We start from the raw sequence: 16,394 nt of genomic DNA, 5'->3' as shown, positions 1-16,394 counted from the left end.
AACATGCTTTTTCAAAAATGATCCCAAAATGATTTTTTCTTAAAGAAACTATAAATGCCACCTATTGTTTTCTTCTGTTTTATGAAGATTGAGCAATTCCCCTCTCCTTTGGAAGTGAACACAGTGGTATATCTGTTATCAGAACTTTCATGCCAATCTTCTTATCAGCAGCAACTTTTCCCACGACGTGGGGGGGAGGGTTATGAGACCAAATCCTGGAAAATATGCAGGGGGTAATATACTTTTCTAATGTGTTGGCCAGAAGAAAAATGCACAAATGAGCAAAACTGCTGGTTTTAATTGAGCAGAATTAATTAATACACAGTACCTAGAAGGAACAGGATACGCCAAGGTTACTGATCCTCCTCCTACTGATTGAGTTAAGAGAAGAATAGAGGTTGAATGGCAGGTTGCTTCCAGAAAGTAAAGTACAGTTTGTATATTCAGTAAGCCAAGCCTCCTTCAGGATATAACAGGTGTGGAGAAGTTTGGCCTTCCAGAATTGCTGAACTACAACACCCATCATCCCTGGGCATTGGCTATGCTTGCTGGGGCAGATAGGAGTTGTAGTTTGGCAACATCTGGAAGGCCAGAGGTTCTCCACACCTGGAACAGAGGGACCCTTTGAGTTACAGATTTTATCTAAATTCTCACTGCTATTTTTGTCTGTTATATTAAACATTGATGCAGCTATATATTGACTGGATTAAAAAAGTGTGCCAAATAAAACCTGTGTTACCAGCCCATGACTGCCAACAGGTCTTAGTCCAGTGCTTTCCAGTCAGTGCTAAACCAACTACTTAATTTAGTATAATACAAAGGATATTGTCTAACATTCAGACCAAAGTATAAGAAATCTAACCTGTGAAATCCAGTTCCTGGAGATCAAATGTCATGAACGTAAGTGATTCCCATAGCAGATCTTGGACCAAGAAGAGGCAGGATCGACAACTTTCCCAAATACATGCTGCGCAAGATTTTATTTGGAAGTTCAACTTAGGTCAACAGCACTTACTTCTAGTATAAGTGTGCATTGGGTTTTAACTTTGCTCTTTTATCATCCTTGTTTGCAGCTAAAGTAGCATTTGGTTATGATGTATTTAATGTAACTTCCACCTCCACTGTTGTTCTTCCTCAGCTAACCAACCCACCTTAAAAAACCAAAAGCAAACAAATAATCCATTCTAAAGTTGAACTGTGTGATGACAACATTAGTTTAACCAATTGCATTTCCACTTCTCTTCATTAATTTTCATGTTTGAAACACATTTAGTGGGCTCAGTGAACGAGAGAGAAATTTAATCTGATGAAAAATCTGCTGGACCTTGATTTAAATCCCTGCCTAATAAGAAACTTACTGCATTAACTTAGACCAGAAGTGGGGAAACTTTGGCCCTTCGGATGTTGCTGAACTACAACTCCCATTGACCATGCTTGCTGGGGCTGATGGGATTTGTAGTTCAGCAACATCCGAAGGGCCAAAGGTACCCCAAACCTGACTTTAGATCAGTGATGTGGAACCTTTGGCACTCCAGATGTTATTGGACTACATTTCTGCTATGAAACACTCCTAAATATATCCAGTTTTTGAACCCAATTGCTTTCTTCTTCTTCTTGCCCTAAAACCATCCCCAAAATCCCACAAAGTCACTACCCAATCCTCCCTGACAACCTCCTATTCTCTCTCTACAAAACAAGCAGCAATACTCAACACCCATTTCCCTCTCCTGGCACCACTTTCAACCCTTTAGCCAAATCTCTCCCCACCTCAGCCTTGTCTGGGCTCATCCAATTCCCCCTTTCCCATAGGAATGCTTCTAAAAATAACTCTTGCACTAGTTTTAACTCTCCTAAACTCAGACTAGCATTAGTGTTCTGTCTATTGATTTTGTTCTATATTTTTAGTAAATGTGCTAATTCCCTTTTCAGGCAATGAGCTAATTTGGACCTAATAAAATTTACTTTTGATTTATCTCTGTCGTCTGTGTTAACTATTGGGGTGCCAAATTCTGGAGTGTGTCCAGGTCTCAGCATCAAAAGATCCCTAGACTTGAGTGTTAGAATACAAGTGAGAATTTTGTCCCACACACACACAAAAAGGCTCAGTCAGTAAAACATGAGTCTTAATCTCAGGGTTGTGGGTTCAAGCCCCACGTTGAGCAAAGATTCCTGCACTGCATGGGGTTGGACTAGATGACCCCCCGTGGTCCCTTCTGACTCTACAATTCTATGATTCCAATTGCAGGCTTGCATGCAAACTGCAGACTTCCTAACAGTGCCCATCATCTCTGACCTTAGTGCATGTGGTTGGGGCTAATGGGAGTTGAAATCCAATAACATCAGGAGGGCCATAAGTCCCCCACCTCTGACACATATAGAGCTCTCATCCACTTGCTTTCCATCTGCAGCTAATAAAAATAATAATGATCTACCTGCATACTAAAATATAGCTAATACTAATCATATACATATGATTAAAAGTTGTTGTTCTGCAGATTATTTGTGACAACCCTATCATGAACATTCTGCTGTATGTGATCCAAGAGAAATATATTAGGCTTCCCTCCACCTTGACTTATTTGATTTTTATATTAAAATATTTGAAATGCAGCAAATATGTTGGGCTCAACCTCCCAATTAAAAGTTAAACCCTTGCCCAAGGGGTTCACATTGCACATAGGCAGGATTGATCTGTAGATGGGCTAATTCCCTTTGATTTATAATCATATGATATTATATATTACCATAGCATCTTCCAGCTGAGGAGTTGAGTGCACTGTGTTGATGTCAGCAAATTAAGCCCTAGAATGCCCTGAAGGCAGGTAATCATCACTCCTGTTTTACAGGTGAGGAAACCAAGGCTGACATTTTCAGAAGCAGCTGCTGATCTCCAGCTCTTAGCAATGCATCCATTACTTTACTTCAAACTGGTACCTAGATCAGAGGTTGGGAAACACTGGTTCCCCCAACTCCCATCAGTCCCAGCCAATATAGCTAATAGTCAAGGATGATGGGATTTGCGATCCTGCAACATCTGGAGGTCCACAGGTTCCCACCTCAGATCTAGAGTTTATTGAAGAATCAAGCACACGCCATATCCTTTTTGGTATTGATATATGGACCTCTTTAAAATCTTCCTGTACTCTGCTTAGCTAGGATCATAATGGCCATCAAGGGCAGGAAAACTTTCCAACCTTTCCATGCTCCCCCAAAGATCTCACAAGCCCCAAATGGTACAAAGTCTAGCCTTGCTTCTATGCTGAGATGGGGATTATGTGGCCCTCCAAATGTTGTTTGACTACAACTCCCACCATCCCAGACCATTGGCCATATGGCTGAGGCTGATGAGAGTTGGAGTCCAATAACTTCAAGAGGACCACAGGTTCCTAACTCTATATTTATGGGTTAGGTCAATTCTAAGTCTGGACATTGTGGTGCTGATCTACTCTTTGTCCCAGGATTGCTTGACTAACAAATTCTGGCAAGAGCCATACCACTAGGATCCATGGAAAAGGCATCCTCTGAATTGTGAGGCTCTATCCAAGAAACAAGCAAAAAGAATCATGCCAGCGGCATCTGTTTGCCAGGCAGTGGCACAGACAATTGAACCAATCACAGTGAAATTTCTAAGTTGAGCAGAAGTCAGGCTATATACTCACCTGCTAGCCAGAGAGATAGATGTTGTCATTCAGGTTCAGTGTGCTCATATGTTCTAGTTTGGGGTCCAATAATGTATACCTGTACCTGCTTAGAGGCAAAGAATATAGAACATTATTTGAAGGCCTCATTCTTCTGAAGCAGTTGTTGTAGCAGTCACTTCAACTACACTATTTGAGGTGCAGAAGGTTAGACTAAATTGTTGATGATTTTGAGTGTATCACATGGAGCAGGAAGAGTAAAGGTACATTATGCCAAAGGAGCACAAAGAATAGTTTGGATCTTAGAACAATCCAGTAACATGACCTTGAAGAGCTGAAACTTCCAAAGATACAATATATATTTTCTAAATGGCAGTGGTGGGGAGATTAGTAATATTATTTCTTCACTTGCAACCAAGTGAGTTAGCTTTCTTTTTACCGTGAAACAAGTTACTAATTCACAATTTCTTAACTAGGTCATGATCCCAGTTGGGGATTTCTTGAAAATATATCCCCTCTGTGTGTGGGTTTGTGGGTTTGTGCTTTTTCAAAAGCCTGCCTGCCTAAGAAGACTTGGTAAAACAAATAAATGCATGTAGGGACGTGTCTGTTAGCAATGCACAAACTGTGACATTATCCATTGAAGTTTGCTCTTTTGCTGATCAGGTGGTCTGCAGGTAACAATTCTGCTCTATTGCTACAGCCCACACCTGGATGTTTTCCCCACCAGCACGTCACAAAGCACCCCAAGCAAGGCTGACAAGATGGTACAACTTGACACACTGACAAGATATGCAGAGCTCTGGAAACAGAAATAGTTTGTAGAGGAATGCAATCTATGCGTGTATATTACCATGGGAAAGTCCCAATTACGGTATTTCGGAGACTACTCATCTGTTTTTCCTTATGGACACAATCACTTAAACAAGCTGGTCCTTTCACTGAAGCTCCTCTGAAGTGGTGTGCATGAATCTCATGACCGACTGCCTGCAATGAGTCTACAAGCGGCTCCCACTCGAAACTGGACAGGCAACAAGGGTGATGCAACTGTGGAACAGCCAGACTGACTTTCCTGATCTCACCCAGCCCAGCTATTTGATTCCTAATATGCAGCCCCATCCCATGCATATTCCACAGCTCTAGCCAGTGTGAGGTAGTGATTAGAGCACCAGACCAGGACTGGAGAGACCCAGATTCAAATCTCCACTTTACAACTGAGCTCTCACTGGGTGACCTTTGGCCAGTCACACTCTCTCAGACTAAACTTCCCAGGATGCAGGTGGCACTGTGTTCTAAACCACTGAGCCTCTTGGGCTAGCCGAATGGAAGGTGGGCAGTTCAAATCTCTGCAACGGGGTGAGCTCCCGTTGCTCTGTTCCAGCTTCTGCCAACCTAGCAGTTCGAAAGCACGCCAGTGCAAGTAGATAAATAGGTACCACTGTGGCGGGGGGGGGGTAAACAGTGTTTCTGTGCACTCTGGCTTCTGTCACGGTGTTCTGTTGTGCCAGAAGTGGTTTAGTCATGTTGGCCACATGACCCAGAAAGCTGTCTGTGAACAAACGCCGGCTCTCTCAGTCTGAAAAGCAAGATGAGTGCCACACCCCATAGCCCCCTTTGACTGGACTTAATCATCCAGGGGTCCTTTACCTTTAGAGGAATTAAAGAAGGCTTAATTCCCAGGAGTCAAAGATGGGGCAACTTGCTCCAGAGTCAGTGTGAGCATCATGTGGATGCAAACTCATTACTGACCCCCCCTCCCTACCCCATTATTCCATTTTACCTTTACAACACCTCTATGGTAAAAGGTAAAGGGTATTAATGTATGCGACCTTGAACTCCTTGAAGGTTAGATGGAATATGTAGTAAATAAGGAGTATGCCATTAATGAATATCTACTTGGAAGTCCCAGTACAAAGGGCTTATTACAAAGCAAGTAGGCAGGATTGCAGCTTTAATGCAGGAGTAGAAAGGAGGCTAGTAGCACAATCCGACACATGCCTGTTCAAAAGTAAGCCACTGTGAGTTCAGTGGGGCTTCTCCCAGGAAGCAGAAAATAAGATTGAGGCCTAAGAATGGTTCCTTCAATGTTAAGCCTCAGGAAAGTTTGCATTAATGTCACTCTGTTTCAAACTGGCCTCTAAGCAAAGACATACCGGTAATTTATTTCCAAACTAGGGACCCTTCAGCCACAGGATGGGCTTGAACAACTTCCATCTTACAGATATATGGCATATCTTCCTTTCCATCCCTTGTCATGTCTCCATTTCCTTCTTACTGAGGAAAGAGTGTGTGTTTGAAGGGGGAAAGTTTAAAGGGAGATTTTTTTAAAATGTATTTTGATTTTAAACAGATTTGCAATGAATATATTTTGGTTAGCCATACAAATAAAGGCAGTGACAGGGTATAGTGGCCCAATAAGTAAAATAAAATAATATTTAAAAATATTTTTTATTTATATTTACACGAATGTAATGAGAACGAATCTGGGAGGGTTAATAATAATAATAATAATAATAATAATAATAATAATAATGGGCTAGTGCAGCCTTAACTACATGTGCCCTCCACATGTTTTGGACTACAAATGCCATCAACCTCAGCCAGCACAGGCTGGTGGGAGTTGTGATCCAAAACACCTGGAGAGCACTAGGTTGGTTAGGGCTGGGATAGTAGAAAACAGCAGAAAAGTGGACTAATGAAAAAGAAGAAGACTGGACGAAGGCATACATTAGCAAGGATGGTTCACTTGCAGCCCAGTCTTATGCATACAGCTGCTGCCTTAGCACAATAATGTTGATCATTGTCCCATTAGATCTGGGATCCACTTCCTTTATCAAGCCTGTCAGATAGGAAGAATTAGAAGGGCCTGGTAGAAGCTCTTTGTTTCTAGCATGCAAGGGACCATCACCACCATGTGTTTCCCCTGGATTCTTATACAAACACTAAGGTTTTACAGGAGGTTATGAAAAGGAGGAAGTGTGGAAATAACCTAACAAAGCAATTGCATTTCCTAGAGTCTGTGCTCAAGTAGCTCTTCGACTTTAGCCCATAAAGACTGAGCTGTTTCCTGTCCTGGCTGGAAAGGAACAAATGAGCAAAGGCAGGCAAGTGGGTGTTTGTTGTACACATTTAAGTGCAATGGTTGCCTGCGCATCTGACAAGAATAAAGTCATAATGTCAAGCGATAGCAGGGTGAGCATCCCAACCAAGGTACTATCCAGAGGCACAGCCAATGGACATGCTGGGTTAGGGTTAGATCCTTGTGTATCAACCTCAGAAAAGCTTGGAAGTAGCAAGGGTTGCCTGAGGTGTAGTAGCAAACGGTGCTCCCCTTTATGTCAATGTGCAAAGGCAGATCACCTGAGGCAGGTAAATCTCACAAGCCCTGTTTCCCTGCACCCCAGTTCTTTCATCTAGAAGTGATGGACATCCTTCCTGCTAAACATGAGCAAGGATTCGGTGTTAAGTGATGAAAGGCCAGAATATGATGCACACAGTGGTCAAGCGTGTTGGGTTACAGTGTAGAGAACTCCGATTCAACTGTGTCTTTTGCCATTATGGTCTCTTTGGACAAACTACTGTCTCTCAACCTGAGCTTACCTCAGTTGTTGGTGTGATGGCAACTGCTAGCTCATTTTAACAGCTAAAAACACTATAGAAATTATTATTCAGAATAAGGGAGAGCCAAGGGAGAACCACAAGCAAACAGATGCACATGCACACACAAAGCTTGGCTGGCTGCCTCTTAAGAGTGTTTGTGTGTCTCTGCATAAAGTACCCAAGAATCTACAGGTATGCAGACACAGAGTTTCCACTGACCGGACACAAAAGTTTTTGAGTCCTGCCTGGACACTGCTGCTGATGGCTATGTCTGGGAAATAGCAGACATAGGGCATGAAGGGGTAAAGTTGTATCAGTCACATAGGGCTGACAACTGTGATGGGAATGTGCCCACACCTGCCCTAATCTAATGTCCTTGTGTACTTTACTGCCTTCCAGCCCAACAGCCCTATTTTCATGTGTTACTGCAGAGGAGGGTGTTTTGGTATCCCCAGAAGGAAGCTTGGCAACTAGAACTGAAGTGCCAAGAGCAACACAGAAAAGTAGGTTCTTGGGACCCTCAGCCAGAGCCATTCATCTGAGATCCACAGCACCCAGTTATAATGGGATAGGAAAAGGCTCATGTGACTGGATGGAGAGGTATGGCAAGTTTAATGTAGACTGTGGGCCACCAACCCTAGACCCATTGTGTGTGTGTGTGTGTGTGTGTGTGTGTGTGTGTGTGTAAGTGCATGGTATTCCTGTGGGGAAGATATTAATAGTGGGACTCATTTTGTGAACTGGACAAAGCAGAGCATAGAAATCTCTTCACGTGGAAGAGTAAGCTTATGTTACTTACACTTAAGCAAGCACAAGGCCAGACCGGACAAGAAGCAGACTATTCCACTGAGTCCTGGGTCGACCAGTTCTTTAGCCATACCATTCAAGTGAGTCACCAGGTGGAACTAACATTTGGCATAGTACTTGGGCTGTGGTGAGTCAGCGCACACTGCAAAGAATCAGTCCCTCCAGTTCATAAGCCTGCAAGTAGAAATCAGATGCCACATCAACCAGCAAAAGAACCCTGTGTATTGTTGCCTGATTTGCTCCCCCCCCAATCAATTTAGATTATTAGGTTACCATTTATAGCACCATAACTTTCAATGTGTGTACATGCATTCAAATTTATGGTGAGGAATACCATTCAAATCCTAACCATACCAAATGTATTCCTGAGTCTGTCTAGCCATGTGAGTATTTTTTATTCATAAGAACTTGTTGTTTAGTTGTTTAGTCGTGTCCGACTCTTCGTGACCCCATGGACCAGAGCACGCCAGGCACTTCTGTCTTCCACTGCCTCCCGCAGTTTAGTCAGACTCATGTTTGTAGCTTCGAAGACACTATCCAACCATCTCGTCCTCTGTCGTCCCCTTCTCCTTGTGCCCTCCATCTTTCCCAACATCAGGGTCTTTTCCAGGGAGTCTTCTCTTCTCATGAGGTGGCCAAAGTATTGGAGCCTCAGCTTCACGATCTGTCCTTCCAGTGAGCACTCAGGGCTGATTTCCTTAAGAATGGATAGGTTTGATCTTCTTGCAGTCCATGGGACTCTCAAGAGTCTTAATAGCATAAATGCATTGTTTGGAGAATGCTGCCCATCTTTGTTTTGCCAATGAGGACTTTTCAGTAAACATGCATAGGATTGTACTGTAAGAGACTCAATAGACAGTGAATGGCTCTATTGTTTCCATTGTGTCATCAATGGGGAGATCTTGTATATCATCTGGATTTCCAGCAAAAGGAAAGGGGAGGGGGGTTTACAATCTGGGACTGCTTAAGAATTGCAGCCTTCCTTCTCAGAGGTAGGTTGAAGACTGTTGTCCCTGTCTTGGGTAGCTTCTGTGGCAGATTATTGTCCTGTCCTGGAGGCATGCTGTTTGGTCTATTTGAAAACTCTTGGCTGGTACAGAATATGGTTACACTGAACCTGATCTCTAACGTCTGCACTGGCTTTCAGGTTGCTTTGCAGGTGCAATTCATTATTAAATAAAAGGCAGCCAACAATTGGTTGAAAAGCAGCACACAAAAGGAGGTAATAAATGAAAAGCGGTTGAGGCGGGTATTCAGTGGCATTCTGCTGAGTTCAATGCTGGGTCTGGCACTGTTCAATATTTTCATCAACGACTTGGATGAAAGGAAAGATGAGAAACCTATAAAATTCACAGGTGATCTAAAACTGGGGAAGATTGCAACACTAGAGAAAGGGCTAAAATGTTAAAGGGAACCCAGTAGATAGCAACAACATGAAATTCAACAGACAACTGTAAAATATGAACTAAGGAAAGGAGAAGCAAATATAAGATTTTGAAACCATTTGCTATGCAACACTATCTGAGAGAGGCTATAGTTCTGATGGAGAGAGGCAAGACTCGAGTTCCTGTTTGCCTTGTTTACCACCTGCAGCTACAGGAGCAACTGTTTTTCCAAATAAAATGATGACACTGTCTTGGTAGAAGGGGGGTGGGGAGTGACACGGGTGGCGCTGTGGTCTAAACCACTGAGCCTCTTGGGCTTGCCAATCAGAAGGTCGGCAGTTCGAGTCCCCGTGACGGGGTAAGCTCCGGTTGCTCGGTCCCAGCTCCTGCCAACCTAGCAGTTCAAAAGCACATCAAAGTGCAAGTAGATAAATAGGTACCGCACCAGCGGGAAGGTAAATGGCATTTCTGTGCACTGCTCTGGTTTCACCAGAAGCAGCTTAGTCATGCTGGCCACGTGACCAGGAAAAATTGTCTGCGGAAAAACGCCAGCTCCCTCGGCCTGTAAAGCGAAATGAGCACCGCAACCCCAGAGTCGTCTGGGACTGGACTTAACTGTCAGGGGTCCTTTGCCTTTACCTTTTTACAACAACCTTGCTGAGGCTAAGTAGGTCTGGATCTGGATGGGAGCTCTTATGGGGACCTTCCTGAATACCACCCTGAGTTCCATCATGGAGGAAAAGTGGGATATAAATGTTAAACAGACAAACACATGTTGAAGTGTTGAAAGCGATTCAGAGGAGAACTATGCACACTGTATTTTGCCCAAATAAAAGGTGAGAGGTTGGAGACTGTGCTGACAGTTTCAAAGTATGGGTCTTTTTTAATGATTAAAGGCAGGACAAGAATCTGTGGGTTGAGATTAAATATCGGGGGGAGGATGTGTTTAATTATAAGAGCAGCTCAACAATTAAAGCTTTATTGGAGATTTTCAAGAAGTTGGACAGAACTCTCAGTTGAAGATGCTTGAGTGTATGTTATTATATTACGGGACTCTGTTTACAAGTGTATGAGAAGGACGGTGAGCATTGCTGACCTAATAAATTACTTCTTGATTCTATTATGTTGATCCAGCTTCTGGCCAATCTGTCCTGCCCACCCCTCTTATCTTTTCTATGCTTCCTGTTCTCTGTTCTTGCAAAAGTGGTGGTAAACAGTTGCTGCCAGGATGCCTACATTCCAGCAATGGGTGGAGAACTTTTTCAGCCTTCTGCTTTATTGTCACAGGACCGGCTACCCTTGCAGTCGGACAATAATGAGTTTGCATCCACATGATGCTCACGCTGACCCTGGAGCAAGTTGCCCCATCTTTGACTCCTGGGAATAAAGCCTTCTTTAATTCCTCTAAAGCTTTCTGAATGATTTCATAGGATAAAGACAAGCTGCTGGGGGAGAAAGAAACAAAAGTTCATTTGAACAACAAAGAGACACTCTTTTTGTGTCACAGAGAACCCCCAGGCTCGACCTCATCAGGATCTAAGCAGAGGGGAGGATACATCAGCCATACATATTTTCAGGAAAGGAAAAATCATTTCCAAACATTTTATTTATTTAAAGCATTTTCACCCCACTTAGCCGAAAAGGTTCCCAGAGCAGCTTACTGTAATGAAACAATCTAGAACACATGGCATGATTGGGAAAGTAGAGGGGAGAAAGCAAGCTTAGGCCACAGTTCTTAGAATTACAAAGTCCATACAGTGATCAGCTGGGATGAAACAGTCCATTCTGTCCATTCCATCAGGCTGAAGGACAGAGGGAGAGACACAGGCCTATTCAGTTACCTGTGATGCCTTTGGCCATCTAAGAGTAGCCATTCACCAGGCCCTCTGCTCTTCAGACTGATGAAACAGCTCGTGATTTTTGGTGTTGCTCTAAACATGTGAGAGGCAGCTGATTTGGCCCAGTTCTCTAACCATTGCCTATCCACCCACCCTGCTTTAACGGCCCTGTTTTCTTAGTCTTTTAGGGCTAGGAACAATTTAATGGAGCTTGCTGCTTTTTATTTTAGTCCTGTCAGCCGAGGCTGTTTCTTGCAGGAGGAGGATTGTGAATACTTAGCATTGGTTCACCATCTGAACATTTGTACTTCTAGTTTCCCCATAAACCTCAGAGTTTGTAATATTTCCATGTCTCACTCATTCTCAGAATAACCATATGAGGTAGGCCACCAGCTGAAGAAATGAAACTTGGCAACAGTGCATTTCGACAAACTATACTTTCTTTCTCATTCTCCCCCACTTAACTACAGTTCCTCCAAGAATCTTGGGAATTTTAGTTCTTGGCGTCAAAATCCTTGAAATGATAACACAAATACAATTCCTAGGTTTCTCTGGGAGCAGCCTTGATGGCCATTATGCTGACTTAATTTCCATCCCAAAGTATGTACCCCAAGCTGCCCAAAGTCATCCTGGCGAGTTTCTGGCTCAGGGAGGAGTTGCACCCCCATTTCCCAGGGCCAAGCCTTTGTCTGCTGAACACCACTTAAGAGGGCAGCCTTAAGCAGATGACCTTGGTGAACTTCCTTCACGAGAGCCCCGCCAGAGCATCTAAATGCTGAGCAGCAAAAACACCCTGGCTAGTCCCTCCCACACTGAGAGAGCAAGCTGCTTCTTGTTGGCTTGCAGAACCCTTTGGCTATCATTTCCCATCTTCACCCGCCTTCTCACACTTTTGCAAGTTCTTTTCAAATGCGACCTTGGAGCACTTCCTTCCAGTCCCACTCTTGGCCGCCCTTGCACCTTAGGTGCAATCTTTCATACAGTCACACTTTTGGTTTTGCAGCACACCACTCAGCAGCTTGAAGGTGCGTGGCAGTTTCTTTGCCCTCGCAAGGACTGCACTCCCCTTCAGCAGGCAGGTTAATGCATCGCAAGGAGAAGCAGCAGCAATCACTGGGCCCAGAACCCGACAGTGTATTCTGATGACGTGACCCTGATCTGTGAAATCTAAAGAGTTGGAGGAATCCGCCTTGGACTGAGCCAGGCTGTTGGTCCATCTAGTCCAGACTACTGTACTACTTTACAGAGAACAGTCCTCTATCTGAAGGCCTCTCCAAGTCCGGTTTAAAGACAGAGAACCGTAAGAAGGAAGAACAGGGGCTTTGAAGTTGCACCTGGACAGTAAACTGAGCAGGCACACCTGCTCACAGTCTCTCTTCCCCTCCCCTCCCCCAATGAGCTGTATTGTATTTCCCGGCTAATTATTTCCAGATTTGTATCTACACATTTAAATCAACATATGAAAATGTTATGAAATAATTATTATTATGAGGAAATGTATCTGTTGCACCACTCAGAAGTAAATCTCATTGAGTTCATTGGGGCTCTCTGCCTTTCAGTGCGCTTAGAATTACAGGCTTAGGCTACCTGTGATCCAAACCACATTTACTTGGGAGTACGCTCCATTGAATGCAATGGGGGTAATTTTGGGTAAACATGCAAATGTTGCTCAGTATGTAGTTGTCTAGGCAGTTCATGTGATTTCATTTTGGTTTGTCCTTCATTTTTCCCATACTTGTCCATATACATTTGCTAGACTTAAGGGCATCCCTTTCTTCTTAAATAAGGCAATATATGTGCAATGCAGATGCATACTCTACCAAATATGCACTAGTTGTGATGCAGTGTGTAAATAAAAATCAAAGGACATGTTTGCGTACGTATGTGCCCTTGAGACTTTTCTGTGACATTATAAAGTAGCAGGGACTTTGCAAAGTCAGAAACAACTCTGCTTTCCCTTAGCAGATAATTAACAGAATAATTCTGCATGGAGACTATGGTGATAAGGAATGCATGTCTAAAATGCCCTTATACTTTTTAATGAAAAATGTCCTGATCATGAAGGGGAAATGGTGGGAAAGTGACAATGCTGGGGGAGACAGTGAGAAACTTATTCAGAGATAAACAAAGCGTCATGCTGGAAAATTATTATTGGTTAGTTTCTAACCCACAGGCAGATCACTAACTGGGGAAAGTTGTATGACAGGCTTCCTCAACCTCGGCCCTCCAGATGTTTTGAGACTACAATTCCCATCATCCCTGACCACTGGTCCTGCTAGCTAGGGATCATGGGAGTTGTAGGCCAAAAACATCTGGAGGGGCCGAGGTTGAGGAAGCCTGTTATATGATGAAGTGTGTACTTACTACACATTCCATTGGACACTTCCAGGTATGAATCACTTAAACCAGCCCACAGTCTGGACCTATCATTGGTCTGGCAAGAAAACCTATCAATATTTAGTGTCAAAATCAGAAACAGATTTAGTCAGGTCATCTAGCCATTGGACTTGGCTGAATCTGGAAGAAGCAGACAGCACTGTCTATAGGCAATGGCAATAATCAAGCACAGAATTAACACCCATAATTCAAGGGGTATAAGTGCATGGATCTTCCTTGGATTGTGGACAAAGCTCTTGCTCTGTCATAAAGAAAGACTTGTGGTGTTCTGTAGAAATGTGGATGCATTGTGGCATCCTTTCCTGAAATACTTTTCAACATAGCTAACCCATCCCTCTTCCCCTTCTCATCTTGCACACCCATGTGTCATCATTATATTAATTCATGGGCTTTCTTCACTTTGCTTTGCTTTTCTCTTCCTCCAGCATGTCTCTTTCTTCCTCCTTTTAATCAACCAAATTTTACCTGCACAACCCAACCCTAGTCATATTTGCCTGGGAGAAAAGTCCATGGAACTTATTCCCAGGTACATATGCATAGAGTTACTGCCTTAATTTCCATCCAGCTTTTAGTGATGGCAAACATGACTCTGTGTATCCTGAGATATCTCCAATTATGACATGCACATTTTCAAAAATTAAAGGCATTGTCAATAATAATTTATATAGATTATAAGCTAGTCCCCCCACCAACACAATGATTGTAGCCAAGCAGTTTGCTGTGGCTAAGAATAGGTTTACGCATCTCTGATGGACAATGTTATAGATGCACCAATATAGGTATAGTTCACTTTCTAGCAAAGTCAGTGAAAAAACCTTCCATTTCTTTCATGTCTTAATTGAGCAGGGATTTTGTGATATATCTGCATGGGCTCTTATTTGTTCCAAGCACTTTCTTGCTGTGAAGCACAAGTACTTCAGAGTCCTCATGTACCAAAATAAAGTGGCAACAGTCAGTCCATTTTAGATCATAAATAGACCCATTATTGGAGTGGAGGTGGTATTATGGTAGCAAGTCACTGATCAACATGTGATCAACTGTGTATATTCACAGGCTGTGGGCTCTATAGTGCACACAGAGTCAATACATGCATGGCAGTCAGGAGTGAAGTCCGACATCTCACTCCTGATCCTCCCTCCACTTCTTGAATCTACATTTTAAAAAGGCCTGGACAAGGACTGTGTTCTCTAAATTGAGCTACTTCTTGAAAAAGCAGGATATGAGCCAGTTTGGTGTAGTGGCTAGAGTGTTGGATTAAGACCTGGGAGACTGGGGTTCTAGTCCCCACCCAGCCACAAAGCTCACTCCGTGTTCCTTGGCCAATCACTGTCTCCCACCCTAACCTACATTGCAGGGTTGTAGTGAGGATAAAACAGGGGAGAAGGAGAACTGTCTGCACCACATTGAGCAGGAGGAAAGGTGGGATATAAGTGCAAATAATAAGAACAAACAAATCAAAGACATTTTCCCAGAATTTGAACACTGGGTTATGCTTTTTGTCACTCGTGACTGTGAGTCTTTGAAGGCGATACAAGGTTCTCTGTTTTCGTTGCAATACCTTGGCAACAAAAAATAATCAAGATCAAAGATCCATTGAGCTAGTATCAGACTTTCCCCCCTGCATTCTCCTCCGTGCTGCTTTCCCCAGCAGCATGACTCCATTCCTTTTTGGAAATTCCAAATTTCACAACCAAGGAACTAATCTTCTTTGGCCCGAGCTCTATAAATTATGCTGTTTGGCTCAGCATCCTATGATTGCATAACACAATCTGTTGCATTTGAACTATCATCCACCCCGCCCCCAATGAATTATTATATCCAAGTCCTGCACAATATACACTGCTGCTTTTTTTTCTCCACGGGATCCAGTTACTCTCAACTCCCCATCAGAACAGCTTTCTCCCTTCCCACTTTTCTCATGAAAACGGGTGCTTCTTGCCATGAAGTAGGGAGACTATGACAGAGAGCAATGAGTAAGATCACTCCCGGGAGGCAATAGGCAACGCTCGTTCTGTTCAGTGCTTGGAATGCCTGCACGGGCTTTAATTACTACCACAAATATAATACTGATTCATCACAGCCAAACCCTACAACAGGAAGGGCTCTGCCAAGTAGGAATTAGGGCAAGACCAACAGTAAAGTGCTAATGCGAATGAACCACCATGTTGCACTGTTTGCAGTTCTGGGGTGCAGGATCCTTAAGTCCTTGAGTACAGGGCCTTTCCTGCAGTATATAACAGCTCTAGCTGCATTGATAAGTCAAAGTGTTCAAGCAGTGCTGCAACAGAGCCTTCCATACGTTTAACATCTGAATGCTTCACACCAACTGCACATGCTCAAGCCAGGTGAAGTAACAAGTGTCCGGCCGTGCTTCAAACAGCTGCAACTGGGTCTGAGGGTTGAGGCATGCAAGAGACAGAATAGCTTTAAGAGGCTGCAGTTCAGTGCGTGTGTGTGAGAGAGCACTTCCAGGCTAGTCATACCAAGGACATCTGCCAATAAACATTAAATATATTGTCAGTTTGGCCATCCACTCAGAGGCATGCAGATTTATAAGAACAAACCCAAATAAAAAGCAGACTCTGATATACAAATGGGATCTAACAATTATCCAGATTAAATTAAGCCACTGCGGCCAATTAATTATTTCAGTGTTAAAAAAAGAAAGAAATCAAAGCCCTACAACTGCTTGCAGCACAATCTTGCATATGACTAGATGATAGCAATTC

At 43.2% G+C, this 16,394-nt stretch overlaps 1 long non-coding RNA gene across 1 annotated transcript; it reads right to left on the bottom strand.

Annotated features, from left to right (window-relative positions):
• Positions 1 to 222: 222 nt before the first annotated feature.
• Positions 223 to 16,059, bottom strand: LOC310763793. Its single transcript, XR_014548805.1, has 3 exons — positions 15,965 to 16,059; positions 3,660 to 3,747; positions 223 to 1,151 (listed from the first exon to the last, which is right to left on the bottom strand). It is a non-coding gene; the product is annotated as an uncharacterized lncRNA (long non-coding RNA).
• Between the last annotated feature and the right edge of the window lie 335 nt (positions 16,060 to 16,394).

Source organism: Podarcis filfolensis (genome assembly GCF_964270895.1).
Source record: "Podarcis filfolensis genome assembly, chromosome: 5".
NCBI classification, from domain to species: domain Eukaryota; kingdom Metazoa; phylum Chordata; class Lepidosauria; order Squamata; family Lacertidae; genus Podarcis; species Podarcis filfolensis.
Note: the sequence above shows the minus strand (reverse complement) of the source record. Positions and strands in the feature narration are given on the sequence as shown.